This window comes from Symphalangus syndactylus, chromosome 16, assembly GCF_028878055.3.
Source record: "Symphalangus syndactylus isolate Jambi chromosome 16, NHGRI_mSymSyn1-v2.1_pri, whole genome shotgun sequence".
In the NCBI taxonomy this organism is placed as follows: domain Eukaryota; kingdom Metazoa; phylum Chordata; class Mammalia; order Primates; family Hylobatidae; genus Symphalangus; species Symphalangus syndactylus.
Window position 1 is genome coordinate 39425212 of NC_072438.2, and position 24251 is coordinate 39449462.

General features: G+C 36.8%; 1 long non-coding RNA gene across 3 annotated transcripts in view; it reads left to right on the top strand.

Moving 5' to 3' along the window:
• The window catches only part of LOC129464675 (uncharacterized), a 131773-nt gene that overhangs the window by 71849 nt on the left and 35673 nt on the right, over window positions 1–24251 (top strand). For 2 of the 3 annotated variants that reach the window (XR_008651662.1, XR_010116113.1), the window contains 2 exons: window positions 22065–22236; window positions 23344–23455. This is a non-coding gene — a long non-coding RNA (uncharacterized lncRNA). Of the gene's footprint in view, window positions 1–22064; window positions 22237–23343; window positions 23456–24251 lie in introns of those variants that run through there. The other variant, XR_008651660.2, reaches the window with a different exon arrangement.

Sequence of the window (24251 nt, forward strand, 5' to 3'; positions counted from 1 at the left end):
GAGACAGAGAAAGAGAAGGAAGTGCCTTTAACAGTACTGGGTCCCCTGGATTGAAGGGAGGTGGCCCTAGTTCACAGGATTGGGCCTCTGACAGTTGTTTCAGTTCTTGTTGGGAATGGGCCAAAGAAGTTATATGTGTAATTAAATCAGAGATTCTTTTGGTTTACCAAGTAATCATTGGTGAGAAATGGCCATTCATACATCATTTCACAGGGACTTAAACCCAGCATTGAAGGGATCTTTGTAACATACAGTTACAAACATGTTACATGAAAAGAAGAATAGTCCAGGGGAGATGAGTCTCTTGAGACAGTTTTCTGAGGTGCCTATTGATAATATCATTTGTTTTTTCCACCTTTCCTGAGGATTGTGGTCTCCTAGCACAATGAAGATGGTATTGTATGCCTAGTGCCTTTGAGACCCCCTGGGTGTGACACCCACTTTGAAAGAGGGGCCATTATCATTCTGGTGGCACTTAGAAAGTCCAAAGCAGAAGGATCTGGCAAGATGGCCAAATAGGAACAGCTCTCATCTGCAGCTCCTAACAAGATCACCACAGAAATGTGAGTGATTTCTGCATTTCCAACTAAAGTGCCCTGTTCATCTCATTGGAACTGGTTAGACAGTGGCTGCAGCCCACGGAGGGTGAGCAGAAGCACGGTTGGGCATCACCTCACCCAGGAAGTGCAAGGAGTGGGAAGGCTTCCCTCCCCCAGCCAAAGGAAGTTTTGAGGGCCTGTGCTATCCAGCCCAGATACTATGCTTTTCTCATGGTTTTTGCAATCCACAGACCAGGAGATTCCCTCATGTGCCTACACCACCAGGGCCCTGGGTTTCAAGCACAAACCTGGGCAGCTGTTTGGGCAGACACTGAGCTAGCTGCAAGAGATGTTATTTTCTTTTTGTAATCCAGTGGTACCTGGAACCACAGTGGGACAGAACCATTCACTCCCCTGGAAAGTGGGCTGAAGCCAAGGAGCCCAGTAGTCTCACTCAGTGGGTCCCACCCCCACAGAGCACAGCAAGCTAAGAACCACTAACTTGAAATTCTCCCTGCCAGCACAGCAGTCTGAAGTCAACCTGGGACGATACAGCTTGGTAAGGGGAGGGGTGTCCACTATTACTGAGGCTTGAGTAGGTGGTTTTCCCTTGGCAGTGCTAACGAGGCTGGGAAGTTCAGACTGGTTAGAATTCAACACAGCACAAGTGGCTATGGCTAGACTGCCTCTGTAGATTCCTCCTCACTAGGCAAGGCATCTCTGAAAGAAAGGCAGCAGCACCAATCAGGGGCTTACAGATAAAAATCCAATCTCCCTGGGACAGAGAACTTTGGGGAAGGAGCGGCTGTGGGTGCAGCTTCAGCAGACTTAAACGTTCCTGCCTGCTGGCTTTGAAAAGAGCAGCGAATTCTGACAAGGAGGATTCTCCCAGCACAGCGATTGAGCTCTGCTGAGGGGCAGACTGCCTCCCCAAGTGGGCCCCTGATCCCTGTGCCTCCTCACTGGGAGAGACCTCTCATCAGGCATTGACAGACAATTCATACAGGAGAGCTCTTGCTGGCACGAGGACAGTGCCCTTCTGGGATGAAGCTTCCAGAGGAATGAGCAGGGAACAATCTTTCCTGTTCTGCAGCCTCTGATGGTGATATCCAGGTAAACAGGGTCTGGAGTGGACCTCCAGCAAACAGCAGCAGACCTTCAGAAGAGGGGCCTGACTGTTAAAAGAAACAGAAAGCATTAACAACAACATCAACAAAAAGGACCCCCACACAAAAGCAACATCCAAGGCCATCAGCCTCAAAGATCAAAGGCAGATAAATCCATGGAGATGAGGAAAAAACAGTGCAAAAATCCTGAAAATTCCAAAAACCAGAATGCCTCTTCTCCTCCAAATGATCACAATTCCTCTCCAGCAAGGGCACAAAACTGGATGGAGGATGAATTTGACAAGTTGACAGAAGTAGGTTTCAGAAGGTGGGTAATAACAAACTCCTCTGAGCCAAAGGAGCATGTTCTAACCCAATGCAAGGAAGCTAAGAACCTTGATAAAAGGTTACAGGAACTGCTAAGTGGAATAACCAGTTTAGAGAATAATACAAATGACTGATGGAGCTGAAAACCACAGCAGGAGAACTTCATGAAGCATACACAAGTATCAATAACTGAATTGATCAAACGGAAGAAAGGATATCAGAGATTGAATATCCACTCACTGAAATAATGTATGAAGACAACATTAGAGACAAAAGAATGAAAAATAATGAACAAAGCCTCCAAGAAATATGGAACTATGTGTAATAGACCAAACCTATGATTGATTGGAGTACCTGAAAGTGATAGGGAGAATGGAACCAAGTTGGAAAACACAATTCAGGATAATATCCAGGGTATTATCCAGGACAGCTTTCCCAACTTAGCAAGACAGGCCAACATTCAAATTCAGGAAATACAGAGAACACCACTAAGATACTCCTTGAGAAAAGCAACCCTGAGACACATAATCATCAGATTCTCTAAGATTGAAATGAAGGAAAAAAATGTTAAGGGCAACCAGGGAGAAAGGTCAGGTTACCTACAAAGGGAAGCCCATGAAACTAACAGTGGATCTCTCTGCAGAAACCCTACAAGCTAGAAGAGAGTAGGGGCCAATATTCAGCATTCTTAAAGAAAATAATTTTCAACCCAGAATGTCCACATGTTGTGGGAGGGATCCAGTGAAAGGTAGTTGAATAATGGGACAGATCTTTCCCATGCTGTTCTTGTGATAGTGAATACGTCTCATGAGATCTGATGGCTTTATAAGGTGGAATTTCATTGCAGAAGTTCTCTCTTTGCCTGCTACCATCCATGTAAGACATGACTTGCTCCTCCTTGCCTTCCACTATGATCATGAGGCCTCCCCAGTCATGTGGAACTGTAAGTCCGTTAACGCTTTTTCTTTTGTAAATTGCCCAGTCTCAGGTATGTCTTAGCAGCATAAAAACAAACAAATACACCCTGCTTTATGGAACTATTGTTTATATGGTTTGGTTGTGTCACCACCCAAATCTTATCTCGAATTGTAGCTTCCATAATCCCCACTTGTTGTGGGACAGACCCGGTGGGAGGTAATTGAATCATGGAAGCAGGTCTTTCCCATGCTGTTCTCATTATAGTAAATAAGTCTCATGAAATCTGATGGTTTTATAAAAGGACAGTTCCCCGGCACACACTCTCTTGTCTGCCACCATTAAGACATGCCTTTGCTTTGCTCCTCCTTTGTCTTTCATCATGATTGTGAGGCCTCCCCAGCCAGGTCAAACTGTGAATCCATTAAATCTCTTTCTCTTTATAAATTACTCAGTCTCAGGTATTTCTTCATGACAGTATGAAAATTAATATGCTTGTTCTACAGAAGAAATTTCCAGTCTGTTTTTTTGTTTTCTTGTTTGTTTGCTTTTTATTTTGGTTCTCTCTGGCCTCACAGGTTTGCACTACTATCTGTTTACAGTCATGTTCAAGTTTCCCAGCTTCCTCTGGAAGGAAGATGGCTAGGTTTAGGGTGGGGCAGGTTCTTAATTGGACTGTAGAGGCTAATAGCCCAGCTTGATATTTGAGAAGGCAGTTGTCCATTAGACAGAGAAGACAGAAATCCTGCCACATTATGTGGGGTATAAATGGTTAAGTTATTCCCCATGGTTAACTTAGTAGCCTCTGATACCAGCAAGGCCACCACTGCAACTGCCTGGAGGCTCCTTGCTTAGGTAGCAACCAAGCTCCTTGCTTAGGTAACCTACAGGGTGCTAGGCTGGACTTTGGGCCTGGGTTAGAACTCCCACGGCCATTTTCTTCCCTTCTGATTCATAAAGATTGCATGTCTTCTCTATGGGAAGACTAAGGGCTGGTGCCTCAAGCAAGGCTTGTTTTAGTTTGTCAAAGCCTTTTTAGCCTCTGGTTCCCAAATCAGGGCATGAGTTTTAGCTGCCTAAGTCTCCATTATTAGGTGATATAAGGGATATGCTATTTTATGGTATCCAGGTAGCCATAGTCTGCAGAATCCTGTAATGCCCAAGAATCCCCTCAATTGCCTGTGGGTTTTTGGGAGCAGAATGGAGGATATGGGCTTAATCCTTTCTTTGCCTAGTGCCCTGTTCCCCCTGACAATTCTAGTCCTAGATACTTCACTGAAGTCTGACAGAGGTAAGCCTTACATTTTGAGACTTTACATCCTCTGTTAGCCAGAAAATTAAGAAGAGCCTTACCGTCCTCCTGAGAGACTTCCTCCATTGGGGCAAAGAGGGGAATGTCACCTACATATTGTGAAACTTTAATCTGAAGATAAAGGAACTCAGAGAGATTTTTTGACAATGCCTGTTCAAACTGGGGTGGAGGGGGCTGCCTTGGAATTTCTGAGGTAACACCATCCAGGTTAACTTGGTGGTCTCGAGGGATCTTTTAATGCAAACAAACACTGGAGTCAGGGTCTAATGATATGCAGAAAGTCATCCTTTAGGCCAAGAACTGTGAACCATTTAGTTGCTTCAGGTATTTGAGTTAGCAGGGTCTAGGGATTAGGAACCATCAGGTGAATTGAAACCACAGCCTCATTAGTGAGGTGTAGGTCTTGGAGCAGCTTCTGTTCTCATTGGGATTTGCACCACCAATATCAGGATATTACAAGGGCTGTTGCAGGGTTTGAGAAGGCCCTACATCCTCATGTTATCAATGACGGCTTCTAGCCCTTTCCTAACTTCTGGCTTCAGGGGTATTGTCTCTGGATAGGAAAGGAGGTGGGATCCTTAAGGTAGATCCTGACCAATATGGCCATTGTGATCAATTTTCCTTGAGTTGCCCAAACTTCTGTGTTAATATTAGTATACACTAGGGGAAGACAAAGAGTCTTTCCTGAAGCCATAACAATGGTGGTTCCCATATGAGCCAGAATATCCAACAGAGAAGTTGGGCTTTCAGGCATGATTAAAAAGCCATGGACAAATAAGAGGTCTCCCCAACTACAACTAAAAGGTTGAGAAAAATATCATGTTAAAGCCTTTCCTGAGTTGCTCCTCAGGGTCATGCTAAGAGAGGAGTGGGGGCCTGGATGGAGAGAAGAACTGAAAGGCCTGCTCCAGTGTCCAGGAGGAGGTCCACCTTCCTCCCTTCATTTTCCAGAATTACGCAGGGTTCGTGGATTATAAGAGTGGTCTGGACCACCGGAGCTGGAGAGAGGAGCCCCGGGACTCGTCAGTCTTGCTGGACCATTTAGGAGACTGGCTCTGGATCCAGTGACCTGCATCTCTGGTGACAGTCTGAACTCCAGTGCTTCCCATCACAGATTGGACAGGGTTAAGGGGGTTTCCTCATGCTGCCTGGGCAGCCAGTCCTTTGTAAAGTGCCCTGCCTGGCTTGCCAAATTTGTAGCAGTTACCAGGAGCATCTCAAGGATTCTGGGGTTTGTGAGCCTGCAAGACGGTCATTAAAGTCTCTGCCCTTTTCTTGTGTCTGCTCTCTCTCTCAGGCCTCCTCCCTATTCCTATTGTAAAGGACTGAGGTGGCCACTTTCAGGAGGTTGTCTAAAATACTATCTGGTCCCATGGCCTGTTTCTGTAGCTTTCTCCTGATATCAGGGGCTGCCTGAGTAATAAACTTAATTTTTAGGATTGACTTAATCAGAAAATAGAGAGATGTGCTTTAACAATGCCTCTCTTAGCCTCTCCAAGAGGACAGAGTGGTTCTCATCTAATCCCTGGTCTATTATGGATAGTTTGGAGCAACTGAGATGCTTAGTTCTAGTCCTTTGTAAGCCATACATCATGCACAACTGAAAGTGTTTCCTCTCCATTCTCTCATTTCATCATTGGGGTCCCATCTAGGGTCCTCCAGTGGTACTGCCATTCTTCCAATTCGGTGAAGCTCATCCTCTTCCTTGGTACTATATGAGATACAAAGCTCATCCCCCAAATTCTATGCTGTTTGTAGGGTAGCCTGCTTCTCAGTGGTATCAGGGTTTGATTCAAAAGTAACATAGCATCTTCCAGGAGAGTTCAAATACTTGGGTTAAGTTCTGGAAAGCCTCTATTTATTTGTCCTGGTTGTCTAAAAACTTGCCAAGATCCCCCTTAATTTGCCTTAAATCCTGTAAAGAGACAGGGACCTAGACCTTACTGGGGCCATATTCTCCAGGTATCTGTTGTATGGGCAGGAATGAGACTGAGGCCTGGCTAAAATGAGGATTTCTAGAATGCGGCAAGCTAGAAAGAGAACATAAATAGGGAGGACAGGATGGACCAAGAGGAGCAGGGCCAGAGGGAGCTGGCATCCCTGCTGGAGGTACCTCTGGGGTTTGTTTCTCTAGTTCCTTGGGGTTGACTTTTGTAGCCTCTCTTGATATGACCACTAAGAGGGCTGAATCAATCCTACAGTGTCAGCAAAGGTTTGTATTACTCTTTAAGGCACAGAAAGGCTGAACATATAGGACTCAGACCATTTGCCCTCACGTTTACAGAAAAGGTCCAGCTGCAGGATGGTATTGAGATTAATTCTCCTTCCTGAGACCAAGCCTGTCCTACATGCAAAACATAACCTGGCCACACACTTGTGCAAAAGAATATGAGGTGTTTTTTTCTCCAGAGTCTGAGTCCCAGTGATTCAGGATACACGCCAGAGGAGTGTAGGATGAAGACAATTGGTTACCCATCTGAAAGAGAAGGAAAATGTGTCCTTTAATTCCTTTCTTTCTGCAAAAATTCAGGGTGTGTGAGGGAGAGGAGAAAAGGCATCTCCTTTTGTTTTCTGTCCTTTACTTCCCCAAGTCCTGGCGGCACTTGTTGAGGGATCTGTGCTCAGCCCACCACTGGGCCAGCATGCTGCAACCTGCTTTCGTCTTGGGTGCTGGTATCTGAATGAGGGGAACCTGGAAAACTTGAAAAAGCTAGAAATCCCAGAGCCGCAAAGGGGATGTTATTCTGCCGTCCACAGCTTGGCGGTTGGGGCGTGTTAACAGCTCCTTCAGTACCATTGCCCTTCTCCAGCCTGCAGCTCCTGAGCTGGCCTGGCTCCACTGCTGGCCCCGTTGCATGGGACAACCACCCACTTCTAGTGGAAGGCTAAAGGGTATTATTGCCTTTTTCATACCCACATTCAGTGGGTCCTGAATTCTTGTCCCACATCCAAAAAGGATGAGTATGAAGGAGAATTTTATTTAGTGACAGCTCTCAGTGGAAAGGGGACTCAAAAAGGGCAGCCCTCTACCCGAAGTCAAGTAGTCTCCCCAAGTGTGGCTGAGTCCAGGGCTTTTATGGGTTCAGAATGAGGAAGCACATGCTGATTGGTCTTTGAGTATGCAGAAAAGGCTGAAGAAAGGTATCGTTCAAAGATGGACATGACACTGTAAAAAACAATTAGAGAATGGTAGGTATATGTAAAACAAGTGAAGGGTGGGGATCATTCAGAGGAAAGTGCACCAGTCAGGAAGAGAGGTGCTTAATCTGGTCTAGGGATTCATCTGAGACTTGTGGTTTGGTTTTCAGGCTTTACACTGTCTTTGGCTTGAAGGTCAGATTTCATTGGGTACCCATTCCTGTCTGCCTCCTGCCGCTATCATGTATATTTTATTTACTATATATATTTTATTTTATGTGTATATATACATATTTTATTAATAGACCATTTTTAGAGCAACCTTTGGTATACAGAAAACTCGACCAGAAAGAAAGTACAGAAAGATCCCATATACTGAGGGTGGGTCTCCTCCCACCCTCAGTTTTCTGTATTAACATCTTGCAGCAGTGTCATACATTGTTATAATTTAATCAATAAGGATACATTATTATTAAGTAATGTCCATAGTTTACATTAAGTTTACTGTTATGTAGAATTTTATGGGTTTTGTCAAATATATCAGGTTATGTATCCACCATTACAGTATCATACGGAGAAGCATAACTGCTCTAAAAATTACCTTATAAAACCATTTTGTCCTTCTCTCCTTTTTCTCCAAACACTAGAAAACACTTATTTTTTTTACTGTTTTTATAGTTTTACCTTTTCTAAATTATTATATAGTGAAATTATGCTGTGCATAGTTTTTTCAGACTGGCTTATTTCACTTAGCAATATGCATTAATGATTCCTCCAGGACTCTTTGTGGCTTGATAATCCATTTTTCTATTGCTGAATAGTATTCTATAATATACATGTGACATAGCTTATTTATCCATTCAACAACTGACATACATCTTCCAATTTTTGGCACCTAATGAAATTGCTATAAATATTTTTATATGGAGTTTGTGTGTGTGAGGATATAAGTTTTCAACTCATTTGTGTAAATACCTAGGCAAAAAAATAGTTGAATTATGTGGCAAAACTATGTTTAGCTTTGTAAGAAATTGATAAAGTGTCTTCCAAAGTTGCTGCATTATTTTGCATTTCCATCAGCAAATAATGAGAGTTTCTATTGCTATGCATCCTCACCATTATTTCATGTTGTTAGTATTTTGGTATTTACCCATTCTGGTTTGCATGTAGTAATATCTCTTTGTTATTTTAATATGTATTTTTCTAATCACATACAAGTGTACTTCAAAATGTTTGTATTAAACTATAGAATTAAAACAGAAAAACAAAAAATATAACTTTCTTTCTCAACCTAGGCTTCATCAATTTTAAGACAATTTCGTAAGCAATGATACGAAGTCTTTAGTACATCCCTAAAGAACTGAAGTTCCTGAGAATTTAACCACATCAATGCAGTCTTTTAACTTTTAATTTTTTAGAGAAGAGGTTTCACCCTGTCATTCAGGCTGGTGTGTAGTGGTGCAATCCTAGCTTACTGCAGCCTCAAACTCCTGGGCTCAAACTATCCTTCCACCTCAGCCTCTTAAGTAAATGGAGTTGCAGGCACATGCCACCATGCCAGGCTATTTTTTGGTTGTTTATAGAGACAGGGCATCACTGTGTTGCCCAGGCTGGTTTCAAATTCCTGAGCCCAAGTGATCCTTCCATCTCTGCCTCCCAAAGTGTTGTGATTACAGGCATAACCCACTGCACCCAGCCTGTTTTACATTATTAACTGAAAAAAATGGGTGTCCTTTACTTAGTATTTTTTAGATTATAAAATAAGAAGAAGCCAGAAGGAGCTAAATCGTCACTATTAGGTGGATGTCTAATGATTTCTCATTGAAAAATCTCACAAAATTACTATTGTTTGATGAGACAATGAGCAGGAGCATTATCATGGTAAATAAAGACTCTCTAGTGAGGTTTTCCTGAGCATTTTTCTGCTAAAGCTATGGCTAATATTTTCAAAACTTTCATAATAGGCAGATAATGTTCTTTGACTTTGCAGCAGTCAACAAGCAAATTGCCATGATTATCCCAATAAACTATCATCTTTGTTCATGATCAGTTCACTTTTGCTTTGACTGGGCCAGTTCCACCTCTTGATAGCCATCACTTTGATTGTATTTTGTCTTCAGGATTGTACTGATAAAGCTCTATGTTATTTTCTGTTACAATTCTTTAAAGAATTGCTTCTGGTTCTTGACCATACTCATTTAAAATTTCCATTAATTCTCTGCTGTTGTCTGGAGCCAATCTGAGCACAATGGTTTTGGTAACCCATCTACTGGACAGTTTGCTCAACTTTAATTTTTCAATCAAAATTATTTAAGCTGAACCAATTGAAATGTCCATGATGACGGGTATTGTTTCTGTGGTTAATTGATGGTTCTCTTCAACTAGGGCACAGACAAAATTAAGTTTTTTCCTGCAAATTGATATGGAATGTCTGCTGCTGTGTGCTTTGTTTTCAACAACATCTCATCCCTTCTTAGAATAAGTTATCCATTTGTAAACTGCTGATTTATTTGGGGCATTATCAAAATGTATTATAAACTTTTCATAAAGAATCAGTGATTTCACTATTCTTCCACCCAAGCTTCAGCATATATTTTATGTTTGTTTTGGCTTCAATTTTAGCAGAATTCATGTTGCTCTGATAGGAGCTCTTTTCAAACTGGTTTCTTATCCTTCTTAGCACCTAAAAATATATCCTGTTTAGACATGTTACAAGTTAACATGAGTTTATTTTAACACAAAAAATTAAGGTCTATGCAGAGTTTTCTCAAACCACACATATTCCGTGAATACTTTGAAGACCCTTCACATATTGAATATTTTTTCATGTGCTTACTAGTTATCTGTATCAATTTTGATTAGGTGTCTGTTCAGATCTGTTATGAGTTGAACTGTTTCCTAACAACTCATATTGTTAGTGGTGGAAGACATCCAAGTTACCCCAAGTTACTGGTGGCAAATTCATACCCATCTGTAGCAACTTCAGCCCTTGTCTCCTCAGAAGAAATAATTTGACTGAGGGGCATAAGGCAGAAAAAGAGATTGAAGGAAGTTCCAAAGCAGGAATGGAAGTTTATTTAGAAGGCCTTAGAACAGGAAAAAAAGGAAGTAACTCGTGGAAGAGTTCCAAGTGGGCTCCTAAAGGTCAAAGAGAGAAAAAGAAGGGGTCTTTAACCTTGATCCTGGGACTTTATAGGCTCACCTGTTTCTCATGATTCTTCCCTGAGGATGGATTTTCTGCATGCACAGTGTTCTCCTTACCCTTGGGATTGGACAGTGTATATAGGGAGTTATACGCATGCCCATCTGAGACTTTCTTTTTCCGGTGGAGTGTGCCCAGAAGATCATACTTCGCTATTTTTGTCTCTTAATCTGCCCATGAAGTTGCTTCTCCCTAGGGCCTATATTCAATTAACATTTTGATGTAACAAGTATGCTTTACAGAGTAGAAGTTTTTAACCTCAATGGAGTGCAACTTACTAATTATTATTTTTCATTAATCATGCTTTTGGTATTGTATCTTAAAACACATCAACAAACCTAAGATCACACAGATATTTTTCTTTGATATCTTCTAGAAATTTTATAAATTTGAGATTTGCACTTTTATCTATTATTCATTTTAAGTTAATTTTTATAACATATGTAAAGTCTATATGTGTATATATAAGTGCGTGTGTACATATATATATATATATAGCACTTGAGTGTGCGATTGTTCAAGCACCAGTTGTTGCCAAAATTATCCTTCTTCCATTTAATGACCTTTGCTCCTTTGTCAAAAATTGCTTATTTTTGTGTTGGTTTCTTTCTAGGTTCTCTATTTTATTTTATTAATCTATTTGTCTAATTGTTAACGAATACCACTGTCTTTATCACTATAGCTTTATAGTAAGCCTTGAAGTTGTATACTGATATTCTTTTGACTTTGTTCTATCTAATATGTTGTTAGCTCTTCTAAGTTGTTGTCCTTTCCATATAAACTTTAGAATCAGTTTGTTGATATCCGTGAAGTAAGTTGCTGTAATTTTAATCAAGATTATACTGAATAAGTAAAATAAATTGGGAATTTGACTATTTTTATTTAGTTAGTTTTCAGTGCTGAGAGTGAAGCTCAGCTTCATAATTTAAAATGTATTTTTTTAGCAAGGTAATCAATTTTCAGTATAAAATTGCAAAATATATATAAAAAAACTTCTACTATCTTATTACTCAGAGTAACATCTTTTAACTATGTCTTTAAATATCTTCAATAATTACCAATATCACTATAAATATTTTGACTGAGCTTTTGTTTTTTTTCTCATATTCTTTTGAAAACTGTTGCTCACCACCATGAAAAATTAGAATTTATATTGTTTCCTCGAGTTTATAATTGCTTTTTAAATTTTTTTACCAAGCATAATATGCCTTAAATGTAACTTAAACTTATCTCGCTAACCATGGATTTCCTCTTTCTAGATTTTACTCAAAAATTATTCAAATTTTCTCTCCAATTGCTTTGGTTATTCTGTAGTCTCACTATAATGCTGTCCTTCAGGTGTTTGTTTTACTCTATTTCTAGATTAGATCCATTTTTTCCTCAGTCTTGCATCTTCTTTCTTTATTAACTTCTTTATTTCATATCCTTGAGTAACTATGCCCAAAAGAGACAAAAGGAGGTAGATAAATTCTGGATTTTTGCATGTCTGCATCTCTCATTTTTGATAGTTTGGATGAGTATTGAATTCTAAATTAAAAACAATTTGTGCTCAGACATATACAGGCATAATTTTATATTCTTCTACATGCCAGTGTTGCTGATAAGACTCATGGGAATCTAAAATTTGTTCTACTGTTAGAACTAGTTTTAATTTTCTTTTTACTTCTTTTTTCTACAAGTTTTCTAAGAATTTTAAAGTTATTCTCAATGTGTTAAGATATCCTCAATATCACAATATTTCGTTATGGGGCCTTCTTGTTCTCTTCCTGTTTTTCGTCCTTCTCTGATATTATTGCTTTGTTTTTCAACACTTTGATTATTTTAATTTGAAAATAATTTTTCTAAAAAATTTCTTTTGTTCTTTTTAAAATTATTTAAATTTTAAATTCTTATTCTTTTTTCATAGTTCTTTCTGGAACTCTTCAAATTTACTGTTTGTGTTTCTTTCCTTCCCTCTCATACTTTTATTTTCTTTATATTCTATGATATAGAGGATATCTTTTTACTTTTATTTCAACTCTTCTATTGAATATTTGACTTTGTAATTATGTATCTGGATTGATCAATTTAGGCTGCTACAAAACAGAGTACTATAATCTGGGTGGCTTAAATGCCAGAATGTATTTATCACAGTTTTGGAGCTGGGAATTCCAAAATCTCTCTCTTTTTTTTTTTTTTTTTGTGACATGAACAGACTGAGACTTTTCCAAATCTTTAAGTTATAGCTGCTTATTGCTTAATGTCTCCATATTCAATTTATTTCTCTCTTCTCTCATTTTACTATAAGTAGTCAGGAGGAATCAAGATGCTTTTTCAACATTGTACTTAGAACTCTCTTCAAATAAATATTCAATTTCATCACTCACAGTTCTACCTTCCAAAAACCACTAGGACACAAACACAATTCCGCCAAGCTATTTGTCATTTTATAACAAGGACAATATATTGCCCAATCACATGTTACTAATTTCCATCTTAGATATCACCAAAATAGCTCTTCAAATCCATATTTCTATCAACATTCTGTACACAGTTATTTGTGTGTTCTCTAAGAATATGAAAGCTTTCTCTACAGCTTTCCTCTTTAATTTCTGAGCCCTCACCAGAATCACCTTTAAATTCCTTCAAAGCTATACGTAGGCTTTTTCTAGCATGCACCTCAAAACTCTTTCAGCTTCTACCCATTACTCACTTTCAAACTGCTACCACATTTTTAGATATTTGTTGCAACAGCACTCCACTTCTCAGTACCACCTCTGATTTTGAAATTTGTACATTATTTTTGAGGCATTGGTATATTCCTTTCATTGCTACATTAGATTACATTGGATTTTCTGTCAATGAAAAGTTTCATTATTTTCAGGTATTTATTGTTCTAAAATATTCTTCTAGGAAATTTGTCTCTATACAGATTCAGGAGTTTTTCTAGGTAATTCAATACAAACTGGGCCGGGCATGGAAGCTCACGCCTGTAATCCCAGCACTTTGGGAGACCGAGGTGGGAGGATAACCTGAAGTCAGGAGTTCCAGACCAGCCTGGCCAACATGGCGAAGACCCATCTCTACTAAAAATACAAAATTAGCCAGTCGTGGTGGTGCATGCCTGTAATCCCAGCTACTCTGGGAGGCTGAGGCAGGAGATTCACTTGAACCCTGGAGGCGGAGGTTGCATTGAGCCGAGAGTGCACCATTGAACTCCTCCAGCCTTGGCAAAAAGAATGACACTGTCTCAAAAAAAAAAAAAGGGTTAGAGTATGTTCCAACACGTTTCCACAGTGGTTGCAAAATATTATACTCCAACCTGCACTGTAAAGGGTTCTTGTTGATTACCACTTGCCCCAACTCTTAGAATTATTTGACTTTCATTTTTATTTCTAAAGTCAAATCTTACTGAGTTTATATTTGAATTGCCCTGATTACACATGAACATTTAAGAAGATATTTACTACACATTGTGTAAACTTCTCTGGAAGCACCCTCCATAAGTTTTGTCTATTTTCTTTTGTTTACACATATTTTGAAATTGATATGTGGGGGATATTTATGTATTCTGAATATGAATCTCTGTTGGTTTTACAACCACCAAATATATACTTCTAGTGTTGCTAGTCTTTTCACTTTATTTAGATTATCATGTGATAAAAGACATTTTTAAATTTCAATTAATCAAAAGTACAGAAAAATAACATTTTCCAGTAAATGCTTAGGTCTTCCTGAAAATTTTGAAATATTAATATTAAAAGTTGCTTCTTCTTATAAAACATTTAAAGCAATATTATGGAAACTTGTGATATGTTGATTATTTCTCTAATTTCCTAAAAACATAGAGTTCTTCACTGTGTCCAGATGCAAAAGATTTTTTTTTCTGTTTAATTTTCTCTAGTTTTCTAGTGCTCAGTTGTATGATGAACTCTAGAACAATGAACATTATGACATGCTATCAATCATTATAGGCAAAAATAGTGTCAAGTGCAATTACTTATCAGTAGTCCTCTTACCTGTTCTAATTTTGCTTTGACTAATACAGGTAATGAATCCAGTGCCATTTGACTTACCACACATAAAGAAAGAGAAATAAGATTTATTACAGAATTCCTGAGGGTTTTTTTTTTTTTTTTGAGCACCTTAGGTTTCTTTGTTTAGGTTTGAATATGATGTCTTCAGAACATTTTGTTGATTTTTAAAATAATAATAACACAAAAAATAAAAACATAAGTTACAAACATAGTAAGACTGCAGGTTCTTTGCTAATATGTATGCTGCAGAAACATACATGTGATAAACTCAAAGATATTTTTTACCTTCTTAGACTTTTCTTAAACAAAATTAATGCTCTGTGTTAAAATCACTGGATTTCTTATCAGATCCTCAATATGAGGCTTATGTAAATATCAAATAAGCTATTTGATTTTGAGTTGGAACATTTTTTAGTATTATTCTCAGCATTAACTAAAATATGCCTTTCAATTCACCTTGAATATGGATCTCAGATGAACAACTTCAATGGTTTGTCTGTGGCTCTGAGGAATATAGGTCAGTTCATTTAATTAAACCCTCATAGTATTATACAACAGTGTTTTTAGACACATGTTTTACAACAAAATAGAGTTATTTCATATTAAAATAGAGGTATATTTTAACAGATAATATGTGTCTATTAATATATCTTTGAATATAAATAAATATGTGTCACAATATTAGAAGTGTGTAGAAAAGATGTAAAAATTTTTACATGGCTAATTAATTTACTTATTTTCAATTCTTTTTCTTTCTTATAACCACCTACAGAATTAGTCTGGTTACTAGATTTAATAAAATATCTATATTTACTATTCAAACTAAAAAATAGACATCACCTAGTTTGTGTTCCAATGTGTATCATCTTTATAGATCATCCTGATCTGGTAGAAATATTATAAAATGTATTATGTGCTTAAATAGTATATTTTTCCCCTTGACTCTTCTGTACATTTTAGTTGTCTAATTGTATTGCTTCTAATATTCTGTCATTCTATTTTCTCTGCTTTCCTTAAAAAAGAATCACATCCTAATAGGTTGTATTTACCTCACTGGCTGTGTCATTGAGACTTTTATTAAGGCATCGATTTCCATTTACTTCAAAGCCTAAACTTTATCACATTATTTTCTTTCATATTTACAGATAAACACTTGTGAATAAGGGTGGCTTTATTTTCAGTGCATGTAAACATGCACTGAATGTAAATTCTGGAGAGAATGTAATTATAAGCTCTTATTCTATTTTATTACACTTCCAAGAAGTTAGGACTTTATTAAATGTGTAACTTCCATTTGCATCCCTGGAGAAATAAATTAAAAGAGTGAAAGTGTTTATTTATCGTGATTTTATTATACATTTATGAAGTTCACAGCAAACTTTGTGCTATAACTAATTAACAAAAACAAAAATGCTGTGAATTTAAATATTCAAATATTTAAGTAAATATTTGAATAGTTTATTGTCAATAAACCTGAAGAAAGACTGGATGAATTTATTGAGTATTACTTATCATAAGCTTAATACCAGAATAATCCTCTTGTTGGTATAAACCTTTTGTTTCTACTGAATATATTAAAGATGCTTTCATTATTATCATCAACTTAAATGTCTAATGTAATTCTTAGTGCTAAAAAATTTAGAAGAAAAGAAGCAAAAGAATAGGTATTACAAAGTGTTAATGTCTTAGAAGTAAAAATCATTTTACTCTGAAGAATATTTAGCAACTTTATATGCATAAGCAACTTCATTGTTAATCCATAGGAATTATGATGAAATTAGATAATTATTTCATTCATTACATAAATATTTATTGAATATCTAATTTGTGTCAGGTACTTTTCCAGACACTGGTGCTATGTTAGTGAAGAAAACAAACAAAATATTTTGCTTTCCCTCCCTCCCCTCTATAAAACTGGGCTTATATTAGGCAGAATAGGTAGTGAAAGAGGTGTGGAAAGAATGCAAACCACTGAGTTATGAGGGTGGCAGGTCAGAAGTGCTAGAAGAAGTGACCACGGGAAACACAGGTCAAGTTTTAAAACCAATGGAAGCCTTACACCTTATACAAAAATTAATTCAAGATGGATTAAAGACTTACATGTTAGACCTAAAACCATAAAAACCCTAGAAGAAAACCTAGGCATTACCATTCAGGACATAGGCATGGGCAAGGACTTCATGTCTAAAACACAAAAAGCAATGGCAACAAAAGCCAAAATTGATGAATGGGATCTAATTAAACTAAAGAGCTTCTGCACAGCAAAAGAAACTACCATCAGAGTGAACAGGCAACCTACAAAATAGGAGAAAATTTTCGCAACCTACTCATCTGACAAAGAGCTAATATCCAGAATCTACAATGAACTCAAATTTATAAGAAAAAAACAAACAACCCCATCAAAAAGTGGGCAAAGGACATGAACAGACACTTCTCAAAAGAAGACATTTGGCCGGGCGCGGTGGCTCACGCTTGTAATCCCAGCACTTTGGGAGGCCTAGGCGGGCGGATCACGAGGTCAGGAGATCGAGACCACGGTGAAACCCCGTCTCTACTAAAAATACAAAAAAATTAGCCGGGCGTGGTGGCGGGCGCCTGTAGTTCCAGCTACTCGGAGAGGCTGAGGCAGGAGAATGGCGGGAACCCGGCAGGCGGAGCTTGCAGTGAGCCAAGATGGCGCCACTGCACTCCAGCCTGGGCGACAGAGCGAGACTCCGTCTCAAAAAAAAAAAAAAAAAAAAAAAAAAAGACATTTACACAGCCAAAAAACACATGCAAAAATGCTCATCATCACTGGCCATCAGAGAAATGCAAATCAAAACCACAGTGAGATACCATCTCACACCAGTTAGAATGGCCATCATTAAAATGTCAGGAAACAACAGGTGCTGGAGAGGATGTGGAGAAATAGGAACACTTTTACACTGTTGGTGGGACTGTAAACTAGTTCAACCATTGTGGAAGTCAGTGTGGCGATTCATCAGGGATCTAGAACTAGAAATACCATTTGACCCAGCCATCCCATTACTGGGTATATACCCGAAGGACTATAAATCATGCTGCTGTAAAGACACATGCACACGTATGTTTATTGCGGCATTATTCACAACAGCAAAGACTTGGAACCAACCCAAATGTCCAGCAACGATAGACTGGATTAAGAAAATGTGGCACATATACACCATGGAATACTATGCAGCCATAAAAAATGATGAGTTCATGTCCTTTGTAGGGACATGGATGAAACTGGAAATCATCATTCTCAGTAAACTATTGCAAGGACAAAAATCCAAACACTGCATGTTCTCACTCATAGGTGGGAATTGAACAATGAGAATACATGGACACAGGAAGGGGAACATCACACTCCGGGGACTGTTGTGGGGTGGGGGGAGGGGGAGGGGGAAGGATAGCATTAGGCGTTACACCTAATGCTAAATGACGAGTTAATGGGTGCAGCACACCAACATGGCACATGGATACATATGTAACAAACCTGCACATTGTGCACATGTACCCTAAAACTTAAAGTACAATAATTAAAAAAAAAAAAGATGTTAAAAAGATTCTACTGAGGCATGGAAAAACAGGTAATATCATCTGACTACAGGTAAGGTCCATCATGCAGGGAGTAGCTGCTTGTAAACACTTGATTACAAGGAGGGATTAAAATACTCTAGAGTTAAGTTTGGGACACACACTGAAAGCAAATGAAACAAAATGGTAAAAGTCACAAAGAATTCTGCAGTGTGCTTTTGAATTCAAGCCATTTGCCTATCCTCAAAGATAAGCCCTGACTTTTATATTAAAATGTTGGTGAATGGAAGTATATTTCCATATATGAAGTTAAGATAAAAATCATCATAAGGTATATTTTGTATTATTTATTAGAATCCTTTACTTCATGTTTTTTTTTTACAATAACCAACCAATATCTGCTAGTCTCAAGATATTGATAAGAGTTTTCCTAAACACTGAAATAATATATCAGTAATTGTGCAACTTTAATTTTGTGGAAAATATAACTACATATATTCAGTCTTCCCACCCCGGTTGATTCATAACAGAAATTCAATTATTTGAATGCAGAAACTGGACTTTAACCTGAATCAATACATATAAAAGGAAGTCAGATTTTAAACTGTCATGATCATCTTGAAATCACCTTTTTTATTTTTATTAAAATAAAAAATTTTATAAAAATATGCTTTTTAAAATATATAATATGATTATTTTTGTTTTTCTTCATGGTTACAATTAGCTTTATGTTTAATTTTTTGGATATTGAAGTACTGAAGGCAGATTTAGTGGCTGTAGAAGTGTATAAATGAATAGACCATAGTACCAACACCTATTAATTAAAGCCTGTATTTGGATAACTGCCATAACATTCAATGTAGAATGTATTTTAAAATAAATTAACTATTTTTAACTGATATCCATATTAAAACATTATAATACAACAGTATGCATGGAAAATAATACATTTAACTTTATACAATCTATTTTTCAATGCCATTTTATTTACAATCAACCATTTTCAAAATTGCTTAGCAGGTTATAGGCATTAATTCCAAGTACATGAGGCTATGTGATGGGTTGGGGAAAATAGCATGCTATTTTTTCTCCTATAAATACATTCTTTTATTCTTCCAGATGATCAACCAACAGCTGCTGATTGCTTCAGCTGTCCTGTATTTAGGTTGATAAATAAAGCGTTCTTTTGATTTTAAAATCTGCCATTATTATGCATATACCAATAAATTAAAAAATAAAACTTTTAAAAAAGTCTCTTCTTTTGAACCTATATTGGCTTGGGAAAAAATGTATACATATGTTTTAAGCATTCTGAGAATTGTGGCAATAAGAAAGGTATATTACTCCCTTTTTTACAATTTATTTCATATTTAAATAAAAAATGCATCAGCATTGATTGTAATTATTATTACCTAATTAATATCATTATTTTATTGGAGGGGGAAATGAATGAATAACTTGCCCACACACCACAAGTTCTATTAAATAAACATTTTTATTATGTAACTGTCATAAAAAAATCTGCATTGTATTTTAAACCTGAAGTTTATTATTCATTATCAGCTGAACACTTTCAAAGGCTAAAGCACTGAACTGTTCCAGAACCAGTGTGTCTGTTGCTATTGTCTCTTTTTTGTTTGTTTTTTGTTTTGTTTTGTTTTCGATTACTACAAAATCTTGATCAAATCTTTATTGAGCTATTCAGATAAAAAATAGAGTTCCTTATTAGAACTTCGAAAATATATGAAATTGAATATTTGTAAAAACGATATTATCTTCTTATGGGGTCATCTCTACTTGTTTTGTTATTACAATGTTTTATTATCTTTTCAGCAAATAATAATGCTTTAATCATAGAACCACTTAAATTTTGCAACAATTTCATTGTGTTTTTTTCTAGTATATGAAAAATATTTTCTCATTATATTAACAATTCTGTGCATTCTACATCAAAACTTTTGACCTTATGACAAACTAATACTTTATCCTTTTAAACTTATTACAAAAATATAGGGGAAATTTTAATTTTTCCTTCCAAATATAGGTTCATAAGAAATAAAGTTTACTTGAACAAAATTGGAATGAACAAACATCTTGCAATTTGTTGGGTGTGACATATATATTCTTACTTAATATACTGAATTATTTTCTAAAAAATCCTTTCAGTATGTTTTATATATGTATATTATACAGCAGATTATTTAGTTGCTACCTTTCCATCATTAGTCAGATATAGCAAGAACATATTCATCTTCCCAGTGAAGTAGGCTTTATAAACTCAAAGGCTAACATAGTATTGCTTATTAAACACATTTTAAACAGAATAAATGTGAAAATTACATGCATATCAATATTATTTCATTTAATTTAGATTTTATTACAGTATTTTTGAATAAAACCCCATGATCAAACATAAATTTACCTTATAGTAAGTCACTAAAAGAACTGATCATATGTATCAGTGTTTCTCAGGTTTGGTTTAGTTTTGTTTATTTTGTCTATAATTTATTTGAGATTTGTATTCTCTTCTCTGTGGTATCCAATGGAAAAAAAATCTATATGATTTTAAAACATGCATATTTAAAATAGATTGTGTGAGTGTGGTTATATTTTTGTCAGCTTTAGTGAGGGAGACACACATTATTCATATTTCCAGGAATGTAGTGTATTGTTTCACATATATATTTAAATCCTAGGCATAAAACTGTGTTGCATTACTACACTTTATCTGTCATGAACATTCTTTTTCTCAACTCCTTTCATTTGGTCATGCTCCTTTTAATAATGCAAGTGTGACCATTAGTCATTTCATTTTCCTGGCTAACATCTTTGCATTAGGGATAGACATGTGATCTGACAAACATCCGGAAGATACAGTAAGAGTTTTGTTGGGGTTGTTGGAATAGAGGCAAGCTATTCATGTTGGGTCTAAATATGGAGCCTAAACTTGTAAGAAGCTGCCATCTGAAAGCCACACAGAAGGTAGAAGAGCTAAGAGAAGACAGTAAAATTATGATTTTGTTTTTTTTTTTTTCTTGAAACAGAGTCTTGCTCTGTCACCCAGGCTGGAGTGCAGTGCACAATCTCGTCTCACTGCAAGCTCCGCCTCCAGGGTTCATGCCATTCTCCTGCCTCAGCCTCCCGAGTAGCTGGGACTACAGGCGCCCGCCACCACGCCCGGCTAATTTTTTGTATTTTTAGTAGAGACGGGGTTTCACTGTGTTAGCCAGGATGGTCTCGATCTCCTGACCTCGTGATCTGTCCGCCTCCACCTTCCAAAGTGCTGGGATTACAGGCATGAGTCACCGCGCTCAGCCAAAATGATGATTTTTTTTAAGTTACTGAACCCAGTTATACTAACTGAAGCCTGTAATTATGAGGCAGTATATTTCTTTTCACTTTATCTCTTTGAACTGATTTGCAAGTGAGAGCCACTTAACTGATGCTCTAAACTTAGCCATAAAAGAAAACAAACAAAACTAAAAAACATGACAAACTACAGTTATGAAGTGTGGGTTAGTGGCTATCAATATATTTCTCTAAATGAAGATAATTTTCTAAATAAATGACAAAGTTTAAATATATATTTACTCTTTCAAAAGTATTTATTCAGCCCCAATGTAGGCTAATCAGTTAACAAAACAAGTAAAAACTCAGACTGCAGGAGCTTCGTTTCCTTTAGGTCAATTTAGTGCCAAATGTTTTCCTTTTTTTTCCTCTTCAGTCTGCCTCATACTTATTAACAAACAGATCTTACGGGAATATAAGACATATGAGAATTATGATCTATTTGCCCAGAAGACCCAAAGACTCATTTACATGATGGCGGTTTGCTTGGGGAGGCACAATGAATGTGCCGCCAGCTCAGGGTTATCTCTAGTATTGATTCATGGCAACTTTCTCGACTAGAAACTCCTAATTTGGGTTTGAGGTATCACTTTTCATAGAGTCTGATCTACTCTTGTCTTCTAGGGCACAGTCACATGTCTAATTGTCTACTAGGTATCTCCAGCTGAGGCAGGATTTGGGTCTGGAGGCGGAGAACATAAGGCCAATTCACGCTGACTTCTTAGAACTAAATCAAATGGAAACACGTCACCTATGACAGGAAATATCCTCTCCATTTACATATGGCGTACACCAAGTAAATGACTTTTTATCTTTACTTTATCCTCTTCATTTACATAGCGCGTACACCAAGTAATCAATGGAAATCTCTAGAGGGTATTTAAACCCCAGAAAATTCTGTAACCTGACTCCTGAGTCCCTATGCTCAAGCCCACTCCCACCCTGTGGAGTGTACTTTAATTTTCAATAAATCTCTGTTTTTGTTGCTTCATTCTTTCCTTGCTTTGTTTTTGTGTTAGGTCCAATTCCTTGTTCAGGACACCAAGAACCTGGACAACCTCCACTTTCATAAACATCTGACTAAAGTTCTAACATTTTCTTTTCACATGCAGTCAAAAATTTCATCTATTAGGAGGGATGAAGAGAATGCATCGAAACCCTGTTATATTGCTTCTAAGTCTAAATAGCTAAGGCAGCATCTAGTAGCAAAAATTAAAGAAAAAAAATGAGGACAGAAGTACAGGGCTGTTGAAGTTGGGATGCACTCATTTATACATGTTCTTTTCGTCTATAACTGTTCCTCTTCCATCACGTGAAATACTATTCTAGAGACACTGGATGAAATGTATAGTTTAATTTTTATTGTGAGAAGAATTATGTCCAGAACGCAAGCCACAGGGTGATTAGTATAGGTATCAATTATCATTGGTTTGTTGTATCGGTTAGTTTTCCACATAGCCTTTAAAAGTAGTAATATGTTTCCCATATTCAAATTAGGAATGTAAAAATCATTGCATTTGGTGGATCAGTAGAAATAGTCTTTGATATTTCTTCTTATAACAGTTCTATGAAAATAGCATTAAAAGTGAACACAGCAGCCCTAAAATAAACTTAGCAGATGACCCTCTGGGTTGGATTTTATGGTATCTTGTGTGGATTGTTGCCTCTGAAAGTGTAATGAGAGAGCCAGAAAGGGAAATAATCCCTTTCATATTTGTTATCAAAATTAAGCATCTTGTAGCTATCCCCCAATCTTCTTCCGATTTTACAAAAATAAAAAATTACTAGGTTAGTTGGAGCAAGTCAGATGAGAAGCAGAACGTTCCTATTCTGCTTATAACCTTTTCAACTACAAAATTTATTTATTTTTTTTCCTTCCTTTCTTCCTTATTTTTTTTAACAGCATTGAAATATTGAGAGAAGGGAGTTTAAAATATCAACTAAGAAGACTAAAACAAATGTTTGTACTGTTAATGGTTTTTTTCACTTGTATAAATTTTAGAACTTTGTACCTCTGTGCCAAATTTATTATTTTTACAAATGTGAATTACATGTAAAAACAAACTAGGCAATTTGAGAATTAACATGAATGGAGACATAGAGTGCTAATTGTAAGGAAATCATAATTTTTCTATTTGCTCATGTGAACAACAAAGTGAAAACAATAAACACAGTCATAAACTACTTTAAATATATTGAGATTCTAGTAATCTTAAAATGATAATGACAGAGGACTATTTTGAAAATTGGTTTTGGCATAAAGTAGCACTGATATTTGGTATCATTTTAGCAAATAGATTTAAATTCTCTAATACGAATCAAAATGAACAATGTGGTTATTAAAGGGACCTGAGAGTAAGTTTTTTTCTCTAAAGCCTTCCAGTTTGTTTGAGCCAGTATCCCCCCAAAATTCTGCCTTCAGCTGCCTTAGCATTTCCATCACTAAATTCAAAGTTAAAACAGCAAAAATATTATATTTTCTCATTATTTCAAGCCCTGTCATATCACTTACGGCATATGACTTAATGATAAATAGTATCATAAATGAAATTGCATGCTATAAAATATCATAATAGAATAAATAAAACAGAGAACTCGGTGGGTTCATTTCATTTTCCTTGATCCATTAACCAAGCATTGCTATTATCTTCAGTGGCAGAAATGGCTGATGACAAAAGGCTTGCATTTCTGCTGCTGAGCTGAAAACACAGATTTAGAAACAGGCAGGATTTTTAATAATTTTATTTTGAAGTGTGTAGATAATCATTTGGTTTTTTTCAGGGGTGATTAGAGATATTTTGACATCAAGTA